This window comes from Cryptomeria japonica, chromosome 2, assembly GCF_030272615.1.
Source record: "Cryptomeria japonica chromosome 2, Sugi_1.0, whole genome shotgun sequence".
NCBI classification, from domain to species: Eukaryota; Viridiplantae; Streptophyta; class Pinopsida; order Cupressales; family Cupressaceae; genus Cryptomeria; species Cryptomeria japonica.
In genome coordinates this window covers 29,172,750-29,184,299 of record NC_081406.1, presented here as the reverse complement: position 1 = coordinate 29,184,299, position 11,550 = coordinate 29,172,750, and positions in this window count along the sequence as shown.

Sequence of the window (11,550 nt, the reverse complement as noted above, 5' to 3'; positions counted from 1 at the left end):
TACTAATTATAAAGTACCAACCTTGTAATATTTTAGGGGGTGATTTCTGACACTAGTGGAAAGGGGGGTGTCTCTTGTGTCTTCTTTCTTGCACATTTCCTATTTTATTATAATCTTATTTTATACTATCATGGATTCATCTACAGTTCTCCTTTTAACACTATATAATTATTTTGAATGAAATTCTAAGATGATAATATATCTGAAAAGATATGGATATCATCGTGTTACTATGTGACTTGAAATTGAACCTCAAGATGTTGCAAAAAAGATTAAATGGTTTAATAAATGTGATGAATCTTTTGGTACTCTGTGTATGTCATTCTTCCCTAACCTTCTTTTTTCACATTAAATCTGTGAATACACCAAATGGAGTATGGACCACTTTGGAAAACCTCTTTGGTAAGCAAGATGAGCTAAGAGGTCATCAGTTGGAGAATGAACTCATAGGGTTGAATCCAACCAATTTTGAAACTATACAAGACTTATTCACAAAACTTAAGTCTCTAAGATTTCAGTTGGAACAGTGTGAACTAAAAAGATGATAAGCAATTTATCTTGAGCATTCTTTTTAAGCTTGGTTCTAACTATTTCGTGTTTGTTTCTACATTCTATTCTACAAAATCTGCCCTAGGTACCACATTCACAATGCCTTCTCTAGATGAATTTGTTGTAGAACTCACTAGGGAACAAGACAAATTAGTTTAAATGAGTACAATAAAACCCTCTAAGTCAAATGCCTTAGCTTTAAATTGAACAGAAAGGATCTAGTAAGCAAGATAAGAGACAAAAGAACTAAGGAGAGAAGAAGAAAGATAAAAAATCTACTACTTCAAAAGTAGATAATTAGACCATTTCATCAAAAGGTGAACAACCTAATAAGGAGAAGGTCAACTATTCTTATTGTAAGAGGCCTGGTCATGATGAACATAAGTGTTTAAATAAATAAATTGACTACCTTTCAAATCTTCTTGAAAAGAATAATATCAAGGTGCCTGATTCAGTTAAACAGATTTCATCAGAAGGATCTTCTAAGGACACATATAAGAGTAAGGGGAAAGGAAAGGGTAACACCCTAGTTTTTGTTGCTTCACAACCCAATTCTTGGATAATTGACTTTGGTGCTTCACAACACATGGCTTTTTTAGAAGATGAATTCACCTCTTTAGAGTCATGTTCTATGTCTACCATACTAATGGGTGATGAAACTCATGTTGAAGTGTATGGGAGAGGGTATGTTGATGTGGGTGAGGGAACATTTCAGGATGTCCTTTGTGTCCCATCTTTATCAACTAATCTCCTATCTGTTTATCAGATCACTCACACTGATCTGGCAAGCAAGTTGAGTTTACACAAGATATAGTGGTAATCAGTGAAATGCATAATAGGTCTACTGTAGTTGTGGGAAAAGAAGATCATCATTCCAGATTATATCAGTTTTCTCACTTTTTCCCTGGCTCTCCTTCGATAGTTTTACTCACTCATGCAGATGAGGTGAGTTATTTGTGGCATCAACTATTTGGCCACTTGAACTGCCATTACTTGCAACAACTTAGTCAACAGGACATGGTTTCAGGGTTTTCTTCTATTCGATTTTTTGATGGAGTTTGCCAAGGATGCATTCTTGGTAAGCATTTTGAGGAGAAATATTATAAAGGAAAATCATGGAGAGCTACACAACTATTGGAGTTGGTACATAGAAACTTGGAAGGACCATTTCCATAACCATCTTTCAGCAGGGCTAGATATGTCTTGATATTTTTTAATTACTTTTCTAGATATACATGGGTTTACTTTCTCAAACAAAAGTCTGAAGTCTTCGAGAATTTTCTAGATTTCAAAGCTTTATTAGAGAAACAATCTGGTAAGTTCATCAAGAGTCGTGCATGGACTTGGAGTTTTCATCATGCTGATTTTGGATCCTTGGAGCAGATTTATGTATTGATTACTTCATGACTTGAGATACTTTTGTCATGTATTATATTAAGAATGTTGTATAAGAAGAGAGTTAATATCATGATTGTACTACTATGTAAGAACAACCTTCCTTGCACCCATTATTGCACTTTAAATTAAACCTTCGAATGGAAATATTATAAGTTACTAATATGTAAATAGAAAGAAACAAGAAAAGGGTATACTCTTGCTAGTAATGTGTCATAATTTGTTAGCAATGTATTTCCTTGAATTGGATACATAGGACATGTATATATTTTTCATGCATAATATGTGAGGTGGATTAGTTTATTGTAATTACATTGTGGTTATAGATAGTTAGTTAAATTGGAGAATCAATCTTTTATGTGGTATTAATATGTTGGATAGTAATTGCATAGATGTGATTTCAATTCAGTAAAATATGGATGTTGATTGGTTTCTTCGTGTTATATTTTTGACAATGAAAATGAACTAATGCTTGAACATTCAATATCTTTATGTGAATATAGATGTAATTAAGTAGATGTTAGCATCTTGTTATGAGATTAAATGATTTGAACAATGACATTAAACAAAAAGTCCTCTTAGACTATCAATGTTAAAGCATGGAAACACAAGATTAATTGATGACATATTTGGAATCATGGAACCTAGAACTACATTAAGTCTGAAAATTATATTGAAATTCAGTAAATAGATACCATTAAGAACAAATGGGAATACACATGATTGTGTAAAGGCTGCAATAAAACTAATATTGCATAAATATCATCAATGAGCGTATAGTTACTTAAGAAGTTTATTGTGCATGCTTTTGGTGATAGGGTGAGATAAGTTAGTGGATGTGTGATGCATTATGAAGAGGATAGCATTATAGAAACATTCATTTTAGCCATAGTATCTTATAGTTGTCATGTTAAGGTATAGATAACAAGGAATAAAGTACATGCTTGGAGCTAAGTTCAAGGTTGGTCATTATGGTGTCCTGCTATTATGTTCAAGGTAAGGATAAGGATATGTATTGATAGGTATTGTGCATTAGCATGGTTTTAGCATGTAGGCTGTGATATGCATATGGATATGTAAGTTTGTAGTGATGTTTGCATTGGGTTCCCAAGTGAATCTAGTGGCTTTAAGGAAGTATTTTGTACCTAGTTAGAGGTAAACGAACAATGTTGATGATAGCATGCATTAAGATTATTTGAGGACAACATTAGTAGCATATCATGTGAAGTATACATCATAGGTTAGTATGTATACATGCACTTGTATTTGTGTATCATGATAGGGTTAGATCATTAGGATCATAAAAGTGAATTATCATGATAATGGTAAATTAAATGTATTGATCATAAATCACAAATGATGTAGGACAAGTATGATGTCAATTCCCTAGGGAGACAATGAAACCATATAAATAATTAAACCCTATAAATATGATTACACTTGTGCTAGTAACGTAATGTATGTAACAACGGTTAAGCACTTAATGTTAAATTAAAACTATTGAACCAATTCTTAAATATTATGTCTACTTTGAGTTAAATGTAAACCTTACTAGTAAAAAAAATAAAAAATTATCCCACTCTTTGGGTCTAGTTGTAGTAAGTTTCCCTGGGGTTTGTTGGCAGGCACTACACAAGAGGTGAGGGAGCTAGACCCAAATAGGGGAAACCTCAACAAAATCCACTAGGAGATTAAATGATGGGATCCAAGGACAAGGATTATATTATAATTTGTACATATTTTAATTTGATAAAGTTCAACATATTTTGATAACAAATTTTCATAAATAACATTCAAACCAACAAATTATCAATAATAAAAAATTATATTCAAAATTTAAAAAATAACCGATTGTTAAAAAATAAAAAATTATCCCACTCTTTGGGTCTAGTTGTAGTAAGTTTCCCTGGGGTTTGTTGGTGGGCACTACACAAGAGGTGAGGGAGCTAGACCCAAATAGGGGAAACCTCAACAAAATCCACTAGGAGATTAAATGATGGGATCCAAGGATAAGGATTATATTATAATTTGTACATATTTTAATTTGACAAAGTTCAACATATTTTGATAACAAATTTGCATAAATAACATTCAAACCAACAAATTATCAATAATAAAAAATTATATTCAATATTTAAAAAATAACCGATTGTTAAAAATATAATATTTTAAAACATACTAGATTAACTAAAATATTTTTAGTGGTTAATATTCTTCAGCGATGCTTGAGGAAGAGGAACATACAGTCCCTCAATATCAAATGATGTTATCTTTCTATCGCTTGACATCTCCAATTCTTCTCACAAAACATCTCTACTCGACTAAAACTACGCATGGCAATATCTTCAGAAATCTCTATAAATAAGAAAAAAATGAAGAGTATCTTATTCCGTTGGTGCATGGTTATTTCATTGCATTTTCTTATTCCGTGGAAATAAATGTTTAAATAGTCAAATATTAATGAAATGAGCAATCAATAACGATGCCATAGCCATTTTTCCTTCTCTGGTTAAAACATCAAACGAAAAATGATGCTTCTCACTCTTTGAAAAATTAACTGCATATTTTAATGTTAGTCCATTCTTCATATGGGCACTTTTATGTTAGTCGAAAATGTGGAAGGAACCCTATGAAAATAATAGCATTGCATTGTAGCTTCACTCTTTCTTGCATGTGGTCTACTTTTCAATTTGCTTGTTGTTCAAGCTTTTACGTCGTGTTGTGCGGTGTTTTGTTTATGAGTGCAAAGATACACTGTTGGCATTTCATAAGGATATTGAGAAGGTTGTTGATGATTATGGATATGACTGATTAAAGATGTTTACTATCTTGATATTATTATTCTGTCATTGATGTCAAGAAATTGATTTTCTAATTCAGTATGATGTTGCCATATCTTGAGAAGTATGATATGAAGATTATAAAGATGTCGGTAAAAGACACAAGAAAGAATATGATGAATAAGGTATTCAATGGGCAACTAGTACCAAGTCAGACAATGATGAGATCAAGATGTGTAGATTGTTTTAACATCATACATATGTTGTAAAATGTAAACGTTAATACTATGCTATGTTATCAAGCAAGGAACCTAGTCGGTAAACCCTAAGGAACCTAGTCAGTAAACCCTAAGGTTATCGCTATCAGTTAATGAAGGCGGAATGTCTACCGAGTGAAGTTTAGTATTCATCAAGTTGTAACCAAGCTATAACAAAATGCATTAAATGTTTACATGCGTTATTTAATGAAGGAAGTTGATGAGCTGGAACTGATCAATGATTGGTGAGTCGTGAATGAAGTTTGTTAACGAATCTAAGGCAATGAAAAGTCAACATGAAGATCTATAGCTCAAATTGAACTGCAATACCTTGGCACAAGTTCCAAGACTAATATGCAAGTTCCAAGGTGGAGTAAAACATTTTTAGATCGAAAGATGCATTGAACCTGGACAAGATTGAAGATTTGATGGCTATGATTGATCATGGGAAATGTGATCAAGGAGATTAAGCGGTTACCTAATTGTTTATAAATAGGAAACTATTGATAAACAATGCATGCGGGCAAGTGTATGCATAGGGATGCTACATAGTGATTACCGAGCACAGAAGCTTGAAGACCTGTTTGAGTAATAGAGTATAGAAGCCCAACAAATAGACAAGATTAGTTCTATGTCTAGATTGTATTGAAAAAATAAGAATCTACTTTAGCATTTTATATGTAAAGTTGTAGATAGATTTTATTACTGTTATTTTGTGAAAGTGATAGAAAATTTCTTAACCAAGTGGACTTAACAGTCTTATTTGTAAAACCCTCTAGCAAGGTGACATTCTGATTGAGTGTTTGAAATCCTTTAACAAGGTCACTTCTAACAAGGTGAAGATCCTAATAGATCTGAGGGAAATCCCTTAGCCAGGTCAAATCTAGCAATGTGTTTGTAATCTTTAACAGGATTTGCTTTTAACCGAGCATACTCTAGAAGAGTATATTTCTTAGTGGGTTCAAAATCCCACAGTGGTTTTTCCCTATTAGGGTTTCCATGTTAAATCTAGTGTTATGAGGTTTATGATGTTCATATGCTTTTGAGTTTTCATGTTTAACAGTTTTGGTTATATTACTAAAATATATGTTATCGAGGTTGAATCTGATGTTTTTATGGAAGATTAAGTTTGTATGATTCACCCCCCTCCCTCTCATCTTGTTGGCTATTGGATCTGTACTTATATTAAGTATCAGAACTATCAATTGGTATCAGAGCTTTGGACTCTAGAAGGAAAGTTTAAAGGTACTTGAGTTAAAGATCCAAAGATGTATAAGAGGGATGCACTGAAGCTATACAAGTCAAGTTTCTCTACATGGCAGAAAAGGATGAAGCTACATCTATCAGGAGTTGGAGAATATGATGTATACTATCTGGAGAATGACTTTGTCACACCAAGCACCTATCCATTGACTATGGAAGAGATAAACGCAAAGCAAGAACATATTCAAGCAATGATTGAAATAACATCTACATTGACCGATTCAGAGTTTAATGATCTAGAAGGCTACAATGATGCAAAGGCAATGTGGGATAAGCTCATATCAATATATGGAGGAGATGAACATGTTCAAAGAGCAAAAGTAGATAGTCTAAGAGGACAACTTGAATCTATGAGGATGAATGAAGGTGAGAACATAACTCTGTACAATACAAGACTAAAGGAGATTGTCAATCAAATCAAAGGAGCAAGTGGAACTATTGAAGAAAAGGATATAACAAGTAAGTTGTTAAGAACCCTTCTACCAGCTTATGCAATCCAAGTCTCTACAATCAATGAATTGAGGTCTGTACCTAATATGCCATTTTCTTTAGATGCTACTATTGATAAGCTACATGCATTTGAGTTAAGTAATTTTGATAACAGTGGATCTTTAGTAAATAAAGTTTAATCTGCATTTAGTTCTTTTCATCTTGATGAATATAATGATTTCAATGAAAGAAAGTATAAGTACTCTGAAGGAGATCACAGTGGAGCGAGTGAAAGATTTCATAAGAACATGAAGGCAGTACACAAATTATATGAAGAAATCAGAAAGCAAGAAGAGTTTGAAGCATTATTAGCCAAAAGGTTACCGCGAGGCAAAGGTAAGTAGAAAGGAAAACTACCTTTGAAATGTTTCAATTGTGATAAAATAGGACATATGGCTTCTAACTGTTCTGACAAAGATTCTACTGAAAAGAGAGATTACCAAGATGATAGACAGAAAGATAATCATTACAGAGGACACCGAGACTTCAGAAGAAGAGATAGAAAGACATGCCTAATAGCTGATGAGGAATCCAACGATGATAAATCAGATGAGAGTGATACAAAGGAAGTAGTTTATGTGGCTATCAAGGATGGATCAGATGAAGAAAGGTATGAAGAAAAAGCCCTAATATCTCACATAAACACTAATGATTCTTGGATTATAGATAGTGGATGCTCAGATCATATGACAGGAGATAAACACAAGTTTGTTATATTAGAAGATTATGATAGAGGCTATGTTAGATTTGGTAATGATGCACCATGCCCAGTGAGAGGTAAAGGATCTATAACACTTCTTGATAATGCAAGATGCAATGATGTTTATTGGGTTGAAGGTTTGAAATACAATTTGTTGAGTCTAGCACAGCTAAACAACACAGGTTACCGAATAGAATTTCAGAAGGGAATTGTAAAGTTCATGACAAAAATGAAAAGTTAGCTACTACCCAGACACAAACAAAAGGTAACAAACAAAAATAATAAATCACCAATTCCAATAGTAAGGCAATAAAATAATCCATAATTTGCAACACTAAATCAAGTATGTAAAAGATCACCAGATTGTGGCTTAACCTTCAAAGTCAAAATAATATAAATTGTTGGCCCACAAGGAAATAAAATAAAATTAAAATATCACAATTGCACATAACATCACTATGTGACTAGAATCTAGCCACCAACAAGGAAGGAAGGGACAATCGTCTAGCTAGCGTAGTAGCTCATCATGTGGTGTGACATGGTCACACTACCCACATGGCATGGTAGTGTGCACCTCGACATCACCCCGCATCACATCATCACACGGCATGGCTCTACCCTAAAAAACTATCGGTAGGCTGCATGGAAATGTCTACTACATCTTGCATCATGTCTCAGCATGGTATAGCAATACTCCAAGTAGCAAGGAAACACAATAGACGTATCCCACATGGCAATGTACCTCACAAAAAAGGGCACGCACAAGTCACACCCCGCATCATGTCTCAACATAGCATAGCAATACTCCAAGCAGAAAGGACACACAATGGATGTATCCTGCATGGAAATGTACCTAAGGGAAAAGTTCACATGCAGGGCACACCCCGCATCATGTCTCAACACAGTTTGGCAATACTCCAAGCGGCAAGGATAGGCAATGGACATATCCCGCATGGCAATGTACCTCACAGAAAAGGACACACGCAGGTCACACCCTACATAGCGACATACCTCTCAGGATACTCGCTATAAGCCAGAGGTGTACATGGCTAAGTTCCACCCACATGTCTACCAATGCTAGATAATTGGCAGCTCATGTGAAAATTAACATACCTTTCATGGAGACAAGGCAAAATAACATACCTTTCATGAAGACAAGGCAAAATAACATACCTTTCATGAAGACAAGGCAAAATATCCTCCAATAAAACCATCAATTTGCTCAAGAACTGACATCAATATTCTTAAATAAGGATAGGAATAGGCTAGCACACATGAACCTTATAAATTGGTTCATCACAAGGGAAAGTATTGAGTACACCTATAATACAATTTCATTACAAAACTATATTTTTCCTCGAAAAAGAGAAGCTAAAGGTCGCTTTGCGTTGACATTACTCGTATGTCATTCCATACTATTCAAGGAATGGTGACTTCTAATACTACCCCTACACATACTGACTTATCTATAATCCCATGGGTTGGCTGTCAGTAAGGAAATAAATAAATAACATCACATAAATAGCATGGTTTCCCATACTCATAAGTAAACATATCCTCCATTGTTGATTACTTCACCATCCCATGGGCACACATAGTGAGCACGGGTTTCTTACAATACACAAGGACTAGCACCATTACTGGTTTAGTCACATTTATAGGGAGTACCTTTCGATATGCTATCATCTACTCAAGAAATATTTTACCTATGCTTTCCACACGAATCACTGAATAAAGTTTACTCTAGATACCAGTACTGAAATTCTTAATAATTCAACATTACATAAGGAAATAACATCATTCTGATATCTTTTCTAAATCCATTAAGCATTCATGGCCACATTACTAACTATGAAAATTTCGTTATGAAGCTCAAGACTTTCATCTTTCAATTAAAAGCCAAAAATGCAAAAAGTACAATTTCACATGTTTTATAAACACTCTATTTAAATCAATGCACTCTTTAGTAGCATTACATTAATACACTCACAAAGCTACTATAACATGTTCCATTTTGATACTTCTTTTACAACCAAAGCAGTTTCACAAAATCAACTATTCGCATATTAATGCACCTTAGTTAAGATAGAATTTAATTATATTACTCCTACAAAACACATGGAGAATTTTTTAGTGTAAACACACAATTTTCTTTTCTCAATATCCAATATGCACTTTCAAACCAAAGCCCTTTTATAATCTAAAAAAAAACATAAGCGTTATAAGGCTCACACAAGGGCTCAAGAAATCAAAACCTTTCTCTTGCAATACGCAAACTCACATAAGAGATAAATACACATATAACAAAAACATTTAATTTATAGAAAGAGAAAGAGCAGGAAGGATGATAATCATTCATTTTACTACAAAATAAGAATTCAATATTTACCATACAAGTCCTTCAAGTGGACAACACTAAACTAGATCATACTCTTAAACATGCACATTTCATACTTTTTGATTCAAGACAACACTAACCAACCCAAATGGATTAGTCAAAAGAGAACAATAATCAATAAGGAAGGTACATACGACTCTCCTTCAGAATAAGAGAAATCATAAACCAAGACCTCAATAAGAAGAAAAAGCACATACAATCACTCCAAAACACCCACATCAAGAAGGTGAAAACAAGGTGTGAACACACACATTACACAAAAGTTAAGGTCTGCTCAATCACAAACATACAAAAAGGAGGACAAGCATACACATAAGGTCAATACACCACACACCAAATAAGGGCACAAGCGAAACCAGAGATTGCAGTGTTAGCAACTTTGGCTCTAATACCAAATGTAATGCCCCGCCAAGAAACCCTGAAGGGATAAAGCTAAAACACAAGAATGGAGTGCAACAATTTTTTTTTTTAAATAAGACAACATAAAGATACAATAAGATATCAAAGTATAGATTACATAGTGGAAGACATCAACTATCAGCTAAAGAGTTTCCCAATGTGATTACTTAATTCCACATTTAACTTAACTTACGGTAATTAATCCAATAAGCCGATTGTCTTAATAACAAGAAAATTCTTAAACAAGGATAATTTCTTTCAGCAAGACAAAATATAGATCACAAGATAAAGTTCATTCATTAAGGTTTATTCATACCCTTCGTCCATACTTTTCATTAAAATTTTAGTCATGCATCCAATTTAATAACACACTTGAATTTCATCATAAACTAACGAGATATTTCCATGCATGATTAATTTCCTTAACAATTATAGAATACATTCTGCAAATCAGCTACACTCTTTCAAGAACCACATTACTACATAAAGAGATGACTGAAAACATGCATTACAATTAATTTCATCTAATCCACTTACACATTCTATCAAAATGCCATCCATACATGCTAATGCTAAAACATGAAACATAAGAACAAAAGCAACACATAACACCAAAATGATCTCAGAGTTCACCCCTAGAGGGCTACATCTCTGGGTCTGCTCAACTGCAAGACCCTCTGATAATTAAATAAGTTAAGGGTACATAAGTTTCATGTCATTTACATTCCTGCCATCAAGGCGAATCATACCAACAAACAACCGACCACATCAGTCAATAATTACATAAATGATCCCTACAAAGAAACGGATCCAACTGAACATATCAAAAGCTAATACAAGGTCCATTGCCCAACAGTACTCTAACTAGAGACCTGACTCGCTATGGCCAACCACAAATCACCACTTGACACCTGCATAAAGGACAAGACTAGTCAAAACACCATCACAAGGCAACAACTAAACTAGAAACCGAAGACATAAATAGGTACCCCAAATCAACCAAACGACAGGGTCCAAACAAACATATCAAGGCCTTGCCATTACTTTAAAAAAAGCGAATACAAAAATTAAACTTGCATAGGCAATAACCAAAAAAGGACAATCTTCTTTCCTATTGGTTTAAACAATAAAAGTTGATCAAGTTTTCTAAATGATCTAAGTTTTCAAAATACATTAACAGAAAAATCACTATAACGAGGAGAACACAATACCACAATTGCAATAGTCCATTTGTCTATGTCTCAATATAGAGGAAAAATATAAACTAACCATTTATTTTAATAAATGAAAATCTCATTAACTTACCAATTTTCCAAACGA